The sequence below is a fragment of the Ptychodera flava genome, assembly GCF_041260155.1.
Source record: "Ptychodera flava strain L36383 chromosome 23 unlocalized genomic scaffold, AS_Pfla_20210202 Scaffold_23__1_contigs__length_28996876_pilon, whole genome shotgun sequence".
NCBI lineage: Eukaryota > Metazoa > Hemichordata > Enteropneusta > Ptychoderidae > Ptychodera > Ptychodera flava.
In genome coordinates, this window is record NW_027248277.1 from 25,214,880 (window position 1) to 25,237,181 (window position 22,302).

The following is a 22,302-nucleotide window of genomic DNA, read 5'->3' on the forward strand; positions in this document are numbered from 1 at the left end:
CCTGTGTGCACCAGATCACATGTACAAGTGTTTACATTACAGATATGAAAATCGTCACAGTCACTATTGTTTCTGCACATGACATTTTTACAACGGCTGAGAGTCGTATGTTATCGGAGTTTGATTCATTGCATTTGCTTTCTGTCCAGCCGGGTGTACAGTGACAATCACCAGGTCGAGTGATATCGCAAAATGGACCGTTGAAGCAGTGTAGGCATCTATCAGCAACGGTGCAAAATTATGTCCCGATGCCATATAATTCATTTACATTACAGTCTGTGCATGTGTCTCCGATCTAGCCAGGTGCACATTGACACTTCCCAGAGTCTCTATCACATGTTGAACGTGTATGGTATTGGCAGTTGTTTTGACGCAGCTGTCCCCACTTTCCAACAGGACAACTGCACCCACTATCGTGACAGCATCGTTCATAAATTTTACAATTACAAGTTTTCTTACACATATTTCCATATTTTCCCTTTGGACATACTAAATATGCAAATAAACAAATTACAAAAGTTAACAAATAAAATTACAGAATGAAGTTAAGCCATTTGGAAGAAAGCAAACAAATTAACACAAAATCAATAAATGTGTTGATTAAAATTGTATGTTTTAGTTCGCAAATCAATCAGTAATTGTTTAGTAAGCATTGGGAATTGTCTATTCCTCCAGAGATTTAATTATATCAGCTGAAGGGCATTGATCTTGGTTGATTTAGTGAGCTGCACTTTTGCACTTATTTTAGTGATAAATGTTTTACTATAACCCAAACGGGATTCGTATCCCCACACACTCACGGCAACATCGCCTAGCTGCTAGGCCTCACACAAAACCAGTCGGCTACCGTTTCCAACCAAAAAGAGTTGGTCACAGCAACCGACTTAGATGTTACAATCCTGTGCGCGACCGAGCAACAAGTTTATCTAAACCTTAATCTTAATCTCTATGCATCAGCCACCCCACGTAATTCTATACAATTTACCGCATGTTGGCTAAACAATTGGATGTGGTCTTGACCAATACTGAAATATTCCTTTATTATTACACTAAACAGAGTAAGCAAAAATAAGGGGAAGTGACACTATTTTGAAGCCTGTTAGCAAATTAAGAATATGTTTGTAAAAAAAACGGAAATAACCTCGAGAGGCTAGAGGCATGCATGCCTTTTCCATGATAAGGGCAATTTTCGTAGCCCAAACTAAATATTCTGTCACATCAAAAATCATCAAGAAGAGCACAAGGAATGCCGAAACTGCGAGAAGAACGAAATGGCAATTTTCGACATTTATACCAATATTGATCACACCTCAATGATATAATTGGCAAAGTCTACGGCATATGGTATTTTATGTCGTTTTTGCTCGTATGTTTTGAAATATTCTTGAATAAAATAGATTTTTGTATGTTATACGGTCTGTATTTTACTATTTGTAAATACTGGCAATAGCAGATGTATGAATGTCTCAACATAGGTCGTCAAAACTTCTGTTAAAGGTATTTGCAGTTAAAAAAAGACATACCTGTGCATTGGGTATCTCTTAACTTAAATCCACGATAACATCTATACTCCTGTATGTCTCTGCGCAGGCAATACATGTATCAATATTTGTTAATATTTCAAACAAAAAACGGCAGTGAAAGTAGACCCCTTACGGAAATATGATCATTCCGACCAGCAATAACCGTTTTGCATTATTCTTAGAGACACTGTTAAGACAGCTCAATAGGTAAAAATGTAAAATATTTCTAAATTTTGATTTGTACATAATATAAGATTATCAAAACTTATTAAAACATGATTTCAAAACCACTGCCAGTAGTGCAAAACGGAAAAACCAAACCAGACACTGGAGTTGTTTGTAACGTATTTTAATAGTAGACATCCTCAATAATAATTGGAATAAGAATTTATATTTGGTCGACAGGCTATCATTTTATCCACATTCTTTGTGCCCGATGACAGCAATGTGTGAGGAATTTGACTGTTTTGTTGTGATTTACAACGACAATCATGTTCAGATCATATAACATTGCTCAAATTGTATAAATGAAGAAGAAAATAGCCAACTCTTGAACTACACCGATCAGTACAAAGTATGTAATAATCTTACCCGGTTTTACTGTGCAGACATGCGTGCGGATCTGTTCGATCAACAAATCTTACTTTTCGTCTCGATGCATCACCTACTACGTCAGCCAGATGACAGCAATGTGTGAGGAATTTGACTTTTTTTTGTGCTTTACAACGACAATAGTGTTCAAATCATATAACATTGCTCAAATTGTATAAATGAAGAAGAAAATAGCCAACTCTTGAACTACACCGATCAGTACAAAGTATGTAATAATCTTACCCGGTTTTACTGTGCAGACATGCGTGCGGATCTGTTCGATCAACAAATCTTACTTTTCGTCTCGATGCATCACCTACGTCAGCATTAAAGCACAACAACTGGGTGGCAAAGAAAGCTAGCAACCTTGCGGTGCTGTTCATATTGTTCCCCCAACGTCAAGAGCGGTATTGTTGTAACAACGAGATCAACTTTTTATGTCCTTGAAGACGAAAGTCGATTCATTCGCGCTTGCGATGTGTTATCCATTTAGCAGATATCTGTTGAGAACTATTCATAGCTATAATGTGAAGTTTTTTGTAGATGAAGAGTCCTTCGTCGACTGTGGTTGTCTTTTCGCCAGAGTGTGTTGTTAGAGTGGATGCAACTGGTAGTGTTACAAACAGAGCTATTCATAGCAAAACACGTCATTGCAAAGCCCGTGTTATTGACGATCAAACATCCTTTTGGCTTCCGTTTTCTGTAAGAGTTGCCTGGGGAGGGCGCGCTTACCTTTAGAGGCACGCTGTCGCATATCATGGGTGCGTTCGATTATCTTCCTCAGGGCGCCTTTGGGCGGCCCTGGGCGACCCAGTTTCTGTTCATTATCGTGTGACGTCATTGTCGGTTACCGCGAGGTAGATTTCACCGACCCTGCTCTCGAGTCGGAGAAGTGCGGGGCACTGCATAACAAATATGGCGGACGACAAACTAAAGACACTAGTGCTCATAGAGAAAAAAAAAATCGCTCTATGGTTGGTACAGTTAATCAAAGCAATTGACGTGACATGGTGGAGTTGTTGGAATAAACAGGCAAAAAATAGCTAGTCTGTGGCGAAATCTTTGATGTCCGCTGTATTGTTGTTGTCGTCTGACATTTTGTTCCCCGGTAACGTTCGATTTTCCGATTCCCAGGGGAGCGCAATCGTAACGTTAAGACGTCACTTAGGGCTCCCCGAGGATCATAATCGAACGCGGCTCTTCTTCAGAGTAGGCTAGCTGATTAAAGCCTGGTATAATTTTAAGTCACAAAGACTCTCTCTTGTGTCGCTGTTCATTTTATTTGGCAAAAAATAGTTTTTTAGTGACGATGTTGAGACAATGTTTACTTCGAAATATTCCGTCTCTGATTCAGCTCATTTAATGCACTCGTTGTAACACGAACAATTTTTTTTCTCAAAATATTCGCAAAGGAAGAAAGGCATTCTCTATCTGTTTACGTCCTTCCTTGAGGATTCAGTAACGGCAATTTTTTGACGTTGTTGGCGCTCTTTTGATTTCATTACAGCTCTTTCTGCGACATTGTTAGTACGAGAAAACTGAACATCAATTTCAGGAATGTTGCTTACAAAGGAACACACGTTCTTAAATAAGCAGGCTCCAAACTTATGACGCTATGGTGCATCTAGATGTATAATTTTGCAGAAGTCTACTGGTATTGTTCTGGTAAATCGACTTAAAACCGACGTAATATAAAAAAAAGAGAATCGAAACTAAAAATCGTATTAAAATAAATAAATAACTAAATAATAGACCCCCTACAAATTTTATGACACAATTTGTTATCTTAAGCTTATTGTCGTCTTCTGCTTCCGACACTCTTTGTTCAGTTGGTGTTTTTAAATGTTGCTTAGGATTAATATTATTACTGCACTAATTATAGAGTAGGTATATTCTGGTATACAACAAGAATGTTTATGGTGCAATATCGTTTGGGTGTAAAGTGCAGACAGATTTTGAAACTTTGTGATTTCTTGCTAAACTGACTTGAAATCGGGTGTTCATAAATATTATATTTCCGCATGTCAGTGCAAATTCCTCACATAAGTTAATGCTATTATGTTTGAATTCGTTATCTTGGAACATAATGATGATAAATATAATTATTATGAGGAAATATTTGCAAAACTACGCCTATTCAACTGTAGCGGTTAATTGTATACGAAAACGTTTCCTGTAGCATCTAGAAATTGATAGTCTAAAAGTTACAAAGCATTGAACTTTTCCATATGGCTATAAAAGAAACCAGATTTTATAATTACAGTTACACCATGAACCTTATCCGATACTGCGATGAAATGACTGAGGTCATTTCACGCACCATTTTCGATGCAAAATTAAAGATGTTAGAAACAAACCGAAGTAAGACAAGGTATCATCCATAGCGATTGATAAAGCGCAAAGGCGGAGAGAGAGAGAGAGAGAGAGAGAGAGAGAGAGAGAGAGAGAGAGAGAGAGAGAAGAATACACTTGCAAACATAAGTAAGGAGGCAGGACAGAAATAGTAAGGCTTGTGCTCAGTTTTTTTTCAGTTTTTTCATATTTTACTTTCAATTCTCGACAAAGTGCTTTATATACAACAATATATACACATATACTGACTCTGTACATGGGTCAAATAAATTAAGTGTACACGTACGTATACTAATATAATGAAAAAGTACAGTGTTCACTATAATTTTTTATTAAGTATACTCTTGATCTGCACAGATACACGCTACGCATATCAACATATTGAAATGTTCCATATACAAAGATATACTTTACTTATCACGTGAACTGGCCCGTATCTCCACCTGTGTGACGTACACCAGCACAGATGAGAACTCCATATTACCCTGTTGTACGTCATCAACCGGAACTTTTTTCTGCATGGTACCGTTAATACCTACACGTCGCGACGCGACGGACACAGACCGATTTGTTGTGATCGATGCCGTGCTCTAATGACATGGATGTACCAATCACATTTACATTGTGTTTATATTACAGATGTGAAAGCCATCACAGTCACTATTGTTTCGACACATGCCACTTGTAAAACGAGAGTCACATGTTACCGGAGTCGAAACATTGCATCTGTTTCCTGTCCAGCCAGGTGTACAGTGACAATCACCAGGTGTGGTGATTTTGCATAAGGGACCATTGAAGCAATGTAGGCATCTCTCGGTGCAAAAGATTGTCCCGTCGCTGTCCTTTTCAGTTTCGTCACACTCTGTACATTCGTCTCCAATCCAGCCAGGTACACATTGACACTTCCCAGAGTCTCTATCACAAATTGCACGCGTGTAGCATTGGCAGTTGTTTTGACACTGATCTCCCCACCTTCCGACAGGACACGTACATCCACTGACGTGATAACATCTTTCATGACTTTCACACTTGCAAGTTTCCTTACACTCGTAATATATATATATATATAATATATATATATATATATATATATATATATATATATATATATATATATATATATATAATATATATATATATATATATATATATATATATAATATATATATATATATAAAGTAAGGAGTCAACAAAGAAAAAATACTGGAAAAGAATCAAATATTTGGCAAGAGCAAAACACATTAACTCAAAATTATTAAACATGTTGATTCAAATTAGTATGTTTTATAACATATATCAATAAGATATTTAGTATATTTTCAAATTATATTACAGCTTTGTCAGTACCAGTGAATTTTGTGACGTCCTATACCCACATTATTACTGATAATGTATTCCATTATTCTGCATTGTGGTTCCACAGTGACCATAATAATACAAGTGTGGTTTTTTTTAAAAAACGTAAACAAGACTACTCATTTAAAAGGAGGGAAAGTATGGGATATATCATGTAATACACAAATGATAAATCTTCATAATGGTGCACAATATTATTTCAGTCCTTCCGCATGCACTCGTCGTCTGCTCTGTCTGACTCGATACGATGTAGGTATAGGTATATGTGAAACAGAAAGCTCCTAGACGATACTGGGTTTGACACATGGCCTATTATGTATGTCAGTGGCCATGTAAACAACGCAAGCGTGAAAGACTACTCGAACCAGCCATAAACGGGCCAAAAACGGCAGAAGTGTCTACGAAAATGACTTTGGAGCCATTCAAAGTCTCGATCCACGGTCAGCTACTGCCAATAATCATGACGACCGTTGATCTAACATCTCGGCCACTTAGTTCTGGTGCACTGATTGTAATCGGAGACAACACTCATTCATTGTTTTGTTCTCCTTGTCTGTGGTTTCACCTTGCCTTGTTCTCGACATCGCGACGGAGAGACCACCAGCATGTTTGTCAACTGTACCTTTCAAGCACCCGTTTTCATCGAGTTTTCTCATTCGCCGAAATAAAACAGCTGTTCTCAAGAAGCACCGAAATCTACATTTTTAGATACAATTATAAATGAAATTTATACATTTGAATAACATTGTCGAACTATGTTGATATCGTTTGCAATGAATGCTGTACTACTAGCGACATAATAATGATCGTATTGATCAGCTGATACCGCATGCAGCTCGCTGATCATTATGATGTCGATGCATGAACATTCCGTTTTCTTTATGTCTGTCACTTCACCGTGTCAGTTTTTGAATAGCGTGATATCGAAAGGTGATGTTTCAAGTTCGATATGGACGCTAGGGATGCAATTCATTTTCATTTTCCTCGAAAATACATTGTTTTTTAATTCCAAATTGCTGCTCCTTTTATCTTGTTGGACGTGCGTGTTCAGTGGAGTGTAGTGTGGAGTGCGTGTAAATAACAGTACACAGAGTCAGGGCCGATCATGCCAGACGACGCTCACTGGATTCAAAATGAGTTTAAATTTTCTTTTTATTCGTTTTCTATATCTACAAATTCACTGGCATCGGAATAACTGTAAAATAATAGCAATAACGTACCCCCTCCCGGCCTATAATGGACGAAAACAAACTTTGCACTCCATAATGTACTCGGCTTCGCCTCTTACATTTTGTCGTGCAAAGTTTGCTTTCGTACATTATGGACCGGGAGGGGGTACATTATTGCTGAAGTCATTGCTCTTCCTTAGATTCAATTCAAACTGATCTAGAACTTGATCTAGGTTTATTGTTTTAAATGCACCTTTGCACTTATTTGAAAAAAATTGCTCACTCGAACAAAAATCTTTACATATTATGTAACATTGGATGTTTGCACTCGCCTGTATTTTGCTCGACAACACATGTTATGATATTTTATGTTACAATTTACTGAATCTAAGTCTGTGAACAGGATGTAACTATTGTGAACATGCATTGTACCTCTACCCACATACCGCCCCATGCAATTGAACTGGGCAACCCAGGATGAAGAACAAACGGCATCATTTTAAAGCCTGTAGTGTCCGAATAGTAAAGAAACAGATGTTTTTTTTTACAAACACCCTGGTAAAACGGGAAGGTAGAGTAGTATGATGCCTTTCCATGATATGGTTATTTTATAGCCAACTATCATTCCATCTCAGAAAAAAATCATGAAGAACACAGGAAATGCCGAAACTGAAGGAAAAAAGAAATCACACTTCTCGATTGTTTTAGCATTCTTCATAAAGGTAATCGAAACTGTCTGTTAGCCATCAGTAGCTGGAAATGACATACCTGTGCATCGGGTGCCATTTAAATGATATCCTGGACAACATTGATAAACTTTTGTATCTCTATGAAGGCAATAAATGTATAAATATATGTTAAATTTTCAAATAAAACTAACTACGGCAAGTGAAAGTAGATACCTGAAGGAAACGTGATTATCCCGACCAACAATAAATGTTTTGCATTATTTTCAGAGACACAGTTAACTCAACTAAGAAGAATTGTCAAAGATTTTGATTTCAAAATTACGATTTCTTCACAATACATGATTATCAAAACATGATTTCTAAATCACTACCAAGAGCCAATAACAAAAAGCCAAACTTGCCACTTGAGTTGCTAGAGAGGGTGCACATTATTTTTAAATATTAATGAAACCCAAGGCACACTTCTTTTAGTAAGCATTCAAATTTTGTCAACCTGCGGAATTCTTGGCAACTTTTTTGTGCAAGATGAAAATAGAATTGTGAGGAAGAGACTTTTCGGTTAAAAAGACTAAACTGTGATGATTATAACATGATTAGTGTAACATTACTCACATCCCACACGGTAAAAAGAAAGACGCCGACTCTTCAACTTTACCGACATTCGAGTACATTCCGGCAATAAATTTACCCTGTTTTAAGGAATCGACATGCGTGTGGGTCTTTCCTATCAACAGGTCCAAGTGTTCGTTTTGATGCATCAACTACGCCAGAATAAAAAACAAAAACTGGATGAAAAAGAAAGCTAACAACATTGTTATGCTAATCATGTTGAACCCTAAACGCCAAGAACGGCATTTCTGTAACAACAGAATCACCTTTGCGCCTTTAACACTAAGGCCGAATCATTCGCGTTGGTAATGAGCTATCCGTTTAGCAGAAACCGTTCAGGGGATATTTAACGCTATGCTGTTAAATGTTTGTAGATGCAGAGTCGTTCGTTGATATCTCTTCGCCAGAGTGTGTTGTCGGAGCGGATCAAACTGGTACCGATACAAGTATAGCTATGCATAACAAAACACGTCATTGCAAAACCGGTTTTTTGACGACCAAAATATTGTCGAAATAATCGTAATCATAATCTTTTTTCTTTCTATAGAGCATTACATATAGAAATGTCTTAATGCACTTTATATAAAAAATTAAAAATGACAACAGTAAAATTGTTCAATAAAAATAACACCCTATAAAAATCATGAAATGGTTAAAATACATTCACAAATAAAACGCATGTACAATAAGTCTTAAAATTGTATAAAACTCACGTATAAAATGATTTAAAAGGGTAGGTTTAAACCCGATTTAAAAATTATCAAATGACTTAAGTGAACAAAGGTGTGACGGTTATGAATCCCACAAACGAGATAGATGTGCGACTAACGGGTTGATGAAACGTAATTTCCCCATTGGAAAAGGAACTCAAGGTATGACTCGTACTACATGTAATCAAAAGCTCATCAAGGTAAGATTTCCGTTTCCTCTAAGTTTGCCTGGGGAGGGCGCGCATATCATGATGGCACTAAGGTGCACATTTTTGGTCTTGAGCGGACTAGATGATTAATAGCTAGTATTTAAATATAAAGGCCCTCTCATGTATCGATGTTCACTGTATTTGACAGAAAGTGGTTTCCATCAAAAGATATTGAGACATTGTTTGTCATGTTATATTGCGATTCTATTTTATCTCGTTTAATATGCTCGTATTTACACAAGGAAATCATTTCTTCATATTTGCAAGGCACAAACCACCTTAATGGAGCAGTTTAGGCGGAGGCTATCACCCAGGGTTTGATAGAAGGCATTCTCTATCTGTTAAAGTCCTTCCTGGAAGACACAGTAACGACACTTATTTTATATTTTTGGTGCTGTTTGGCTTTCTTTATAGCTCTTTATACGACATTGTACGTACGAGAACACAGAATGCCTATTTAAGAAATATTGATTGCAAGATATCACACTTTCTTCAATTATCAGTGACTTAACCTATGAGTGTGGGCAAATACAGACTATGGTGCATTAAGATATTAGACAATTTTGCAGAAGCATACTTGTATCGATCTGGTAAATCGCCTCAAAAACAGAACGTAAATAGGTATCGACATAATCTCTGAGCAAATAAATTAATAAATTCAATAAATCAATCTAATAAATAAATTAGTCAATTAATAAATCAGACCCAAAAAAATAGGACACAATTTATTTTATACCAGAGATGTTTCTTCCTCTTCGACACCCTTGTCGGTGGTTTTTAGTCCGGCGGACACCTTCCGGGGGACTTATAGGTTTGGTCATGTCCGTGCGTCCATGCGTGCGTGCGTGCGTGCGTCCGTTCACGCAGATATCTCAGAGATGCCAGGAGCGATTTCATTCAAACTTGGTACAAGTATTACTTCATATGTCATACAGATGCACGTTGAGTTGTTATGTGATACGATCTACTATGGCAGCCATACGGCCATTTTATTACGATTTCATGTACAGAGCCATAACGCAGACAGTTTCAACCGATTTTATTCAAACTTGGTACAAGGATTACTTCATATGTCATACAGATGCACGTTGATTTGTTTTGTGATACAATCCAATATGACTGCCGTACGGCCATTTATTACGATTTTTTCATGTAAAGAGCCAATACTAAGGCATTTTTCGACCGATTTATTCAAAGTTAGTACAAGGACATTGACCAATGACATAGATATGCACATTGATTTGTTTTGTGATACAATCCAATATGGCTGCCGTACGGCCATTTTGTTTCAATTTTTTTATGTACAGAGCCATAACTCAGGTATATCTCAACCGATTTTATTCAAACTTGGTACAAGGACATTGATCAATGTCATAGCTATGCCACACAATTTGTTTTGTGATACAATTAAATATGGCTGCCGTGCGGCCATTTTGTTACGATTTTTTCATGTACAGAGCCATAACTCAGGCATATCTCAACCGATTTTATTCAAACTTGGTACAAGGACATTGACTTACGTCATCCATATGCGCATTGATTTGTTTTGTGATATGATCCAATATGGCCGCCATGTGGCCATTTTATTACGTTTTTTCATGTCAAGAACCATAACTCAGACATCTATCAAGCGAATTTATTCAAAGTTGGTATAAGGAGATTGACCAATGTCATACATATGCACTTTAATTTGTTCTGTGATACAATCCAATATGGCTGCTGTGCAGCCATTTGTTATGATTTTTTCATGTACAAAGCCATAACTAAGGCATATCTCAACCGATTTGATTCAAAGTTGGTACAAGAACATTGACCTATGTTATACATATGCATATTTATTTGTTTTGTGATATGATCCAATATGGCCGACCATGTTGCCATTTTATTACGATTTTTTCATGTCCTGAACTACAACTCAGACATGTGTCAAGCGAATTTATTCAAAGTATTTTTATCACAGACCTAAAAAGAGGACTCTATTCTCTCTGAGGACCTGCAATCAAAGTACCCAATAACAAGTGGGGACTGTGTCATCAAGGATGACTTGTTCATGTTGCTTTGTATTATTTCCGAAGTAACGATAAATTCGTGTATACAACCATAAACATTACTAATGCAAAGATGTGCGGAGGGTAAAGAGCACACAGATTAGGCAATGTTGTGATTTCTGGCTCAACTGACTTCAAATTGTTGTTCATAAATATTACATTTTGCGTCAAAGTGTCGATTCCTTACATAAATCCTATTCTGTATGAATGAATTACCTTTTGAGCATACCGATTAATGATTATTTTATAATTAATATTTTCGAAAAAAAATACTTATTCAACTGAAATCGTCAAATGTAACCGAAAAAAATGGGTGATATTTTTTGGAATAATAGTCTAAGAGTTATAAGACATTGCAATTTTTCATCACATATAAATGTAACCACATTTTACAATAATGAACCTAATCCGATTCTGCGATGAAATGACTGAGGTCATTTACGCATATACGATGGCAAAGTTTGCTAAGCTATTAGGAACAAACCGAAGTTGTACAACATAGTCATCCATAACGATTGATAAGCGCAAAGGGAGAGAGAGAGAGAGAGAGAGAGAGAGAGAGAGAGGAGAGAGACAGACAGACAGACAGATATAGAGAGACAGAGTATCATGCAATAAAAGTGAGAGACCAAAGACAAAAATGGAAAAGCTGTAAATCAGTTTTTATTGGTAAGTTTGAGCTTCTTAAGAATAAACGATTACAATCGCATCATGTTCATTTGTGTTTAATTTTTCAGTTAATCGCTTTTGCTATGTATTTCGTTTGGCGATGAAATAGAGCCCTGCTTGATTTGTGTCTAGTATAAAAGTTGAAGTCCATTAGACTGCATTCAATATTATCAGACATACGTTAAAGTATTTTATATTTTATGAAATTAAGCAGCATAACTTTTCAATTGTGATAACTTTGAATATACCGTTCCAAACAACAGAGACAAAATTGTAGTTTACTTCCGATATAAAGGGATTATACTATATTTTGAGACAAGCAAGACAAAATGTATAAGAATGACAAGGTGTCGTTTTTATGATACGTCAGTATGTGAGAGAAAATATATCCATATATCTTTCTTTCATGAATTTGACTTTGTTTGTGTACCGCCTGTTTATTGTCTATTCTGTGGTGTTTTGTGTCTATGTTTACAACTATTGTCTTAAGAATTCTGACCTAATGTTATTGGATTATGGATTGGTATTATTGTGATTATGTAACAAGCATAATATAGTTTTGCTAATGTAACTCCAGTTTTTTATGTCTGGATATCTCCTTGTGTCTTCATTCTTCCCAGGATTGGCAGTCAATGTCATCGGGCTTGTTTGGTTCTATCATTTCTACTGATAGGGGATGCACGTCCTGACTCTGAACCAGACAGCTGGGTCCAACGTTGATGTATCTCCATTGAGGTATGTAGTCAGGCTCTTCATACGAAACGTCGGAGAATTGGGACATATTAAAGTATCGTTCACTATCACTGTCAAGTTTTTGATCAGGGTCCCTGATTAATGGTTGATACCCGAATGTGTCAGCATTACATAGTGGTTCATAATCATGTTCACAAGTTCATCTCTGTCGCCTCGGCTCGATGCTGTCCATCATGTTGCGCTAAAATGAAATGAGAAAATGATAGTTGCAGGCGTCTTTGCAACTTGAATTAATCATTTGTAATTACATTTATGAGTTTGAGAAAGTCAGTTTTTAGTGTTATATTTTAAATTAAATTATGTATGCGAAAAGCCTAGGCTGTCTAGTGTTATAAGGAATTTCAATATATTGCTACTATTAGGAAGTTATGAAAGCGTCAAAGAGCTTTTTAGATTATGCTTTCTTTTATACTCCCTTATGTAAAATAAGTGAAATATTTTTCAAGTTTCACACAGTACTTCAGACCATACTCGTCTGCTCATGCTCCTAACTTCAACTACAGAGGTATGAGTAACTTCTGGCCTCTTGTATTTGTTCAAAGAAAATATTTAGAATCGAAAAGAATCAATTAGCATCTTTGGAATATTAATTTTTAGAAAAACCCTGAGTTGTAAATAACATACATAAAACAGCAAATCGTAGGTGCTCCCCTTATTTACAAGCGAGTTCGTAATGTTGCAACCGTTGCTTGCACGTTTCAGAAGCATTTTAACAAAAAATATCAGAAAAAGTTGCTAGTCTTTACAAAGTAATATCTAATTTTTCATTCGCTTTCAAAGAAAACCAGATCCAATGTATTTAAAATAAACAATTCAAAATTTTATTTGCAAGTAATAAAAGGGATGAATTAATGTTGATGATCTCTTGATTTGCACATTCAAAGATTTTGAAGTACATTTATACGTTTTACGAAATGATTAAAGAATGTCCAATTAAAGGTTAGATGCAGACTGTGTCATAGCTTCGGATAGAAAATTCACGCGTAGATTCTCCTCACCTGTCAATTCAAATGACTCTCTTTGTAATCTAGTCTCTGAAGCGGTATCATGCCTGTATCTGAAAAAAAAAGAAAAGTTGAACTACACAAAATAGGAGACACCGATTGGATTATCTAGAAATGGTCAATCTAACAATGAAACAATGAATCATTCATTCAGATTTGTGTGTAAATTTGAAGGCAATTCAGTCATTTTTCAAATAGCATAGCCATGCAAACAATGAGAATACAACCTTTGATAATTTTCCAGCAACTGGTGTTGTCAACACGATACATAAGCCAGGTCAATGGCACATGTTTTCTACCAACAGGGTATGTTCTTCAGACCTGATTTTAAATTCGCTTTGAGGTCAGAAATATTGCAAACAGTAACAATTCCATCTGGCAAAAGCTTTGATATTGCAATGGTAAGGGTCAAACTTGAAATAATTAATACCTACTGAACTTGGAATGAGTTACCATTGTAATCTACATATAATGTATATTTTTAATGTATGAAAACAACTTTTAAAGCAGAGGGCAAGATCAAATCATAAACGTGTTATACATACAATAGAAATACCATGACATTTACCTCGTATCTATCCATTGTCGTCGCACAAGGTAAACTATGAGAGGTACTAGGATGACGATGATCACAAAGATAATGACAACGGTGGAAATGATAATTGTCGATAACATCTCCATTTGCTCGAGAAGATCTGCAGTTTTAAGGCCTGGCACAGTGCCGTCATCATGTAGCTTTGCCTTGTCTTCTTGTGGATCCGAGTCTGGTGATATTTGGGAATCCTTTCCTGCATCTGTACCATTGGCGCCTGAAACAATACGCGGAGAAACGAAACATATTTGACTTTGATCCTCCGCCGGAAAACATGGCTTTTCAATATAAATGTAAAGTAAAAGGTGTTATCACCCGTTCAAAGAATACAATAGTTGATAAGTATATAAACCGTCGAATCTCTCTTAGCAAACCTGCAGTATGGCTTCTTCGCGTGGCCATACTCACACCAATTGCAAAAAGGCTTTTTATGTAGCGACAGTTGTAACATTCTATGTTGTCCATCATAGCAAAACAAAAAAGGCGAACGTAATAAAAATGTTATTATCCTCGTTTCATTAATTTTTTACATAAATTCCGTCGTGCATATCTTTTCTGTAGAAATTTGACACATAAATCAAAACACCCATAAAATTATTTGACAATGTCTATCTGTTTCAGCAGCACCTGGAAATGTGGAATGAAATCTTGCATTATCTTGTATTATGCATCTTTCTGTTCCTATACATTATTTAGAGCCAATAGTTCACTTTTCATAATGTGTATGGAAAATCATATAAGCATAAAATTGCACAGGTTAAGATCATCTTCATAAAAAGAACTTTTTTCAGGACGTCATGTGTTATGAGTTTACAATGATTAATATTTATAATATATTATTATTGATATAATATATTATTATTATTTATCTATCACAACAATTATGTGACTTGTGTAGTGATTTTTTTCAATGAAGTTGTCTATGTTGATCTTTTAACAGATTATCAGAAGCTTCCATAAACACTAAGCTTATATCCTGAGAAACATACCTCTACATCGGTACCCATCGAAATAGAATCCAGAACAGCACCGATATACCAGTACATCCCTTTGGAGGTAATGAACACATAAAGAATAAACACATTTCAATTAATGATAACCTAAACATTATAAATCCATTACCATGCATGCAAATAATGACAAACTCGTCTCTAACATTCTATCACGCGCACCTGGCACGTATTGTTAATACGATCGGAACTGAATCGGGATAATTTGATATTTCTCAAAAGTGTTAGGTGCCCTATAGCTGTAAAGTCATCATCATCAGATTTTCATGTAATTGTTGTGAGGCTCTAATAAGCAATATACACCTCCAAATTCAAAGTTAGCTAATGATTGATATTTGAACAAAGAGCTTTTTCCTATGAGAACAATTGAACAAAATTTACACCAGAGAATTTACATGTTTGTTTATATCTTAGGAAAATTAACTAAACAAGTACTACACTATGTAAACATGACAGGTTTGACCAATTTTAGGCGGGCTGCGTCATTTTAACAATATTCGATAATTATTCATTACTTCACTTCCCCTGAACTCGTTTCATTTGTGCAGTGTAGGTAATAATGATATTTCTATCAGTCACATTTAGGCACGTTAATGTAAAAATCTTACCCTGTTGTGTCGTTGTACGACGGGCATGCATGTAGGTCGTCTTTGCCCAGAGGTGCGACTTCGTGTGACATTGCATCAGTAATGTCGATCGGGAAACACAATGACTGAAAGGCGAGGTAAAATAATAACAGAGCAGTTCCGATCATGTCGCTTGTCTACGATACAGAGCGGTATTAATTTGTCCCGCAATATCATCACCTTTACGTATGCGTGTAAAAACAGCAAAATTAAACGTCCGTGTTCCGAGAACTTTGTCCGCTTTGCAGGTTAATAGGGAGCGCCAGGTAGATTTTTCGTCAGTGCATTAAGTTGTCAAATCTTTCTAAAGACAGCTGTTGATGGGTAGGTAGCCTTGATCGGTGAACGCTACGTGTGCTATTTATAGCAATTTCTGACATCATTATGACAAAACTTGCGTAGCTCCTCGTGTTCTCGGGTTTGCTAGGTCATGTGGGCGCATGTCAGGAAAGATGACCGTATCCTATCACATATTAGATAACCGTGAACATCTGTTAGGTTTAGAGATATTGTTTCATTGTTATATTATGGCACTGTTTGGTAAATTCGCTGTATGTGAAAGTGAACATCGATAGAGGTGAGTATTGTTGATACGATTCGAACTGATTCGGGATGATTTGATCATATTTCTAAAAGACTTAGATATCCTGTGATAGCTGAATATTGTAATGTTACAAATAACTCATAAAAAGAAAAACATAGTAGTTTATGTAGATTAACACAGAATTACTTCATCATCCAATTATCAATCCCAAATTAGTTCAAATCGTGTTAATTGTTGTGTAAAAACATTTCCTCTATCTCTACAACAGTCCTTTGTAGTTTATTGTAGAATATTTTCACCGATTAAGGTAAAGCAGTCACACGAATGAGAAGCAGGGAATAGACAAATGTTGGCAAGAAAATACTTTTATTCTGTACAATTTATGACCTTAAACAAAGACAAATACTTTTTACCGCATGCATGCCAGCGAAGTCAGCTCGTTGTTTTGTTAAGACAATGTGTTCTACCGGTAAATACTGCAATTAATTTAATGTTTCTTAAAGTTTGTGAATGGACATATGAGGGGGTACAAAGCTTCGAACGCTTACTAAAATCGGTATTAGAAAAACAGCGAATTTACGATAAATCATGTTAAACTAATTAAAGTCCGGGAGTTTTCTTATCTACCTTTCAGTGATGAAAACTGTTATAGTTGACGTCATGGGTTTCGGCCCCAAGCTTCCTGTGAACTTTGACACATACAGTATGCTATATTTGGAATACAATGGAATATCCCAATATGCATTGTATTTTATATTTTGACTGCTATGTCTTCGCTAAGTGGTAGGGTACCGTACGTTTTTAATTCAAATTTGATCGAGAATTTCCCAAATTATACAGGTTGAAGGGCATTAAAAAGGTGTCATATTTTTCAGGGAGTCCGCATACTAAACTACAATATGCCTGCTTGGTGATATCAATCTTCAGGCCTGGTGAAGTGGTTTTGTATGCCTTGAAGCAAGATTTGTTTTTCCTTATCGCAGCTTTAACAAAAGCCTAAGGTAATTCCTAGCATTTGTTTGTGACAGGGACACGACCTGACTGTTTTGTCTTCCCTTATACAATGTTATAATCATGTAATTATTGTTCGTCAAAGTCCGGTTTTACTTCAAAAAGTGCAAAAATGTCAAGAATGGTTTTTCAAAGTCATACTAACTATTGTTAGATTATTATCTGCACTGCTTTTTCCATATCAATAAAACGCTTCTAAAGAAAATATGCCAGCCAGTAGCTTTTCCTAGAATTACTATTTTATTTTAATAGCGATTGCACAGTGCCGTAACCATCTGCAAAAAGCTGTTTCAACTAAGAATACAGGGAGATACCGTTGGTTACTAAAACTTTTGTGATTTTACTCTGCTGTACAGTTCACTGATTCTTTACTTATTTTGTTCTGTCAACTTTGGACCCTGTTTAATAGTTTCATTTAAGCCATTAACCAGAGAGTCTTGTCTCAATCACTTAGGGGTTTTTATAATGTTTTTGTGTACCGTCACAACTAACTTAAGAACTGTGATCTTGATCTTTGCAGTTTTGAAAATTATTGTAAATCTCTCTTGTATTTAGTTTTATGTTTTAATCTCTGTCACATAGCACGGCAATTTTCGATATTGTGTATTGGCTACGCAATGTAATAATGCTTTGCTATAGTCACGCTTTTGAAATGTTGCAGTATGGATGAGACTCAAATAGCAATTCTGACTTTAGTGCTTGCTGATACTTCCAATTTTACGGAAAAGGAAGTGTGTCACAGCAGCTGGTATTGATGTGTTGTTTGAATGTGTGGTAATGTTAAAAATAACACCAATGTTGTTCCTCACAGAGACAGCACGCACGATGCCATCTTATTAGATGTTAATGCCAATGAGTGGAGACGGCGAATGTTCAAATTATGGTTATGTTGGTAAGTTGGAGACAGAACTGTTAGATGTAATGCGTTGTGTCAGAATTGATAGAATTTGCATAATGTAAATTATCTTCTGAATGAATGAATGTTTGTTTGCCTCCGAGCTTCATAAATTTGCAGTGATGTTCGATCTTCAGCCTAAGCAATATCTGTTATTTTCTTAAGTTAAAACCATTTAATTTGTTGCAATACATTAAAATTGTCCTGCTCCATTATACGAAACGGACCCTTTACATGTAACATAATGTAAATTGGCTTTCAGGTGAAACAAGCCGTAGGGTAAGGGCTTGATAAATTAAAGGATGTTCAATTTCGTGAAATGGCATCATCATATTTTCTGTCTACACCGTTTAACAATCTGGTTCAACCACAACGATCTTATTCAGTGTTTTGTCAAACCTGTGACAAAGAATAATTATTTAAATACTTAAATACATGACATTCACACAAAGTTATTTTTCCTTCGCTGTCGACATCATCAAAAAAAGGCACATGCATACAACTGATATTTACCTTACGTTTCATTTTATTGTCTATATCAGCACACCGTCAGAAAGCGAGAGTTGCACCCTGTAAACTATGACAATTTCACTGTTTACCTCGACGCCATTCATCTTGTTATATTTTTCATCCACATAAAATACGTTGACAAAAAAATGAAGATATATTTCGCATTTTCCTTGAAGATATTAAGCTGAATTCATAAAAGAAATGTACAAGCAGAAGGACAAAGTTTCCAATCGTTGAGAGAAAGAGAGAGAGAGAGAGAGAGAGAGAGAGAGAGAGAGAGAGAGAGAGAGAGAGAGAGAGAGGAGAGAGAGAGAGAGAGAGAGAGAGAGAGAGACAGACAGACAGACAGACAGACAGACAGACAGACAGACAGAGACAGAGAGAGAGAGAGAGAGAGAGAGAGAGAGAGAGAGAGAGAGAGAGAGAGAGAGAGATTGTCTATGTTCCAACGTAGGCCATTTTTATTTCTTTTATTTTTGTTTATTATATATTTAGTTCAGGAATCTATACATTCCATATAAAATCATATCTTACTAAGGTATAAAAAATCCAAAGAATACAAACAAGTAAGAATAAATTATTTTCATTTGCGAGGGTCAAATTACATGTTTTCGTATCTATTTTGTTTCTCCATCGAGCTTTCAAGTGCGAAAAACTTAAATCAAAGGTATTCAACTACTCTTTGACATTCTCATAAAATGCACAAATCTAGTCCATGCCGTTCAGTTTAGATATGGGAATTGCTATAATAATTTAGCGAAGGGGTTTAAAAACAACCACGGTGTGCTGAACTGATAAAAATGGTTTCTGTACGTATTGCGCGTTGTGTACAACACTGTTGAATGCTTAAACGCCACTCTATACAGATCAATAGCGAGATTCCTACACATTTTGATGTATTAAGAGCAATCTAGTTGAGACACTACACATATAGCGTGTAAACCATGTGAATTTAAAATGCCAGAACAGATACGTGTTACTGCCGTCTGCACAATCGCCTTTACCGCCTGCTTGTCATTAAAACCCTAAACATCAATAAAAGCAACAGCAAAACCATACAGCAAAAGACAGTTGTTTCGTGTTTGCAGTCCGCAGATAGTGAATATCGCCTGCTAACTCGACACAATTGATATATTGTTTCTCTCGTCGTTTTTGTTTCTTTTGTATGAGTGGTTTTTTTGCATTTCCCCCTGTAACTCAATTAAAGGAAATTGTAGGGTTGCCAAAACTCTGTCATCACATATGTTTTACTATATGAGATAACGTTCAATGTAACGCAAAGATATTAATTTCTGACTGTTTAAAGGGATTGAAAATTGAAATTGCGGTGCCTCACTGCCAACAGGCAAGAAGAATTACGATTGCTTCGGCTGATTGTATTGGGAAGCTAAATAATTTACTGTTTTTGGTATGCGTTTAGCGTAGGAGTGACCACAACTCTTTGTTTTAATGTTCCCTCTGAATGTAACACTGACAGCATTGACGGATAATATACCTATGGACTGCGACACAAGTGACATGGTTATCAGTACGAAGAGATTTAAGCTGTTGTTAACATTGTAACCAGTGTTGGCATAGTTGATATTCCCAGCATGACAAATACAATATCACTTTTGCAATACTTTGACAGCGTTGCCCAAGAGGTTTCTCTGTACATATCTCATAAACCACAATGCATGGTTCTCTTCCGATTTCCGTTCTCATTGACTGAATAAAGTCGTATAAACAAAGTAACGGGAAACGAAACAGGCAATCGTTGTGTGCATGAATACATGCATTGAGTATTACTGTTAAACTGCATAAACTAACAGAATAGACAGAACGAAGTATGGCACTGCTTAACAATTTTATTAAAAATTTAAGTTACAAAGCTACGAGGTTCAATTTCATGGACATTTTAAATTAATGCACAATACCCTTTGAGTATTGAATAAACGTCGAACTCATGTAAAAGTATGAAATCAATACCCAAAAGCACTCTGGGTAACATGTCAGTATGAACAAATAAAGATTATCCATCACTCAAAATATAAATTATTTACATATGAAGAATTAATAAGTGAGAGACCTTGGTCAAAAGACTTCCTGGATAAAATGTAGGAATAAACCAAATTTAATATTAGTAATATTGAGAAGGATGTTCACATGTGAACAAAGTTCATTGAGGAAATACAGTGAAGAGAATGACCTCGACCTCACTTGTCAGTCAAGTGCAAGCAAAAAGCCTTTATGTCAGGATGATTCAAGCAATACGCATTTATGAAACAAAGATGTAGGCAAAATAATCCATTACAAACTTACAAATCTCTTCTTTCAAAACTGCTTATTTGATTGCGTAGACTTTAATATTTTGTAATAACTCATATTGATTTTTCATATAGATATGAGATTATGTAAATTTAAGGGAAAATTTTTCTTATTATTTGTCAGAAATGCTTGCCCTAAGCTTACTGTTCCTGCAAAATAAAGGGTAAAATGTTGCTTTAAATAAATAATGAGTGGAATATGAAATGTTGTAAATTTGTTCTTCATATTTTGAATGAATAAGAAAATGTAATCTGCAGTAGTTCCCCGTCTCATTATTCGGCTACTATATTTTTGATCGAGACAACTCTATAACAGTAAACTGAGTATTGGCCAGCTAATAACGCATAATCATAGTCAAGCTTTTCAAATATTACAGCGTGGACGAGAGAGGCACACGAACCTTGATACATATGCTCTCTGAGGCTACCAATGTTGCGAAGAAGGAAGTGAATGACAGTTATGTGGTGCAGATGTGTGCTTTGAATGTATGACTGTCGCCAAAACTAACACCGACGTTGTTCCGCAGAGAGAAAGACACACGATACCAGATGTTAATGACAGGGAAGGAAGACATTTAGTGGTCACATGATTGTTATGTTGGTACGTTACAGACACAGAGATGTTAGTGTAACTTCAATATGTTGTGTTTAACTCGACAGACTTTACAGACACATTTTTCCCTAAATCTTGTCGTTGAAAACAGCCGCTCTACTTTTGAATTTTAGGGGTGATAATCGAAATTTCGAGCTCAACAGTGTTTACGAATTTCAATTCGATATAATTTGTTGCATGTCATGAAAAGTTGTTTTCCGAGGGTCCCGCTCAAATTGTTAGAAACAAAGCCTTCGAATGAAAAATGGTGTAAATCTACATAAGCGGACCGTCAGAAATCGCGACTTAAACATTGTAAACAATTAAGGTATGATTTACCTTTGTGCCATTGATTTTGGTTATTTTCTGTCAGACTATGATACAACAAAGTAAAGACTTCGTGAAGAATTATCCTTAAGTTGAATATAGATGTCACTCCAAAAGCAACGTTTCAATAAAAGAACAATTTACAATTCGATCGAGAGAGAGAGAGAGAGAGAGAGAGAGAGAGAGAGAGAGAGAGAGAGAGAGAGA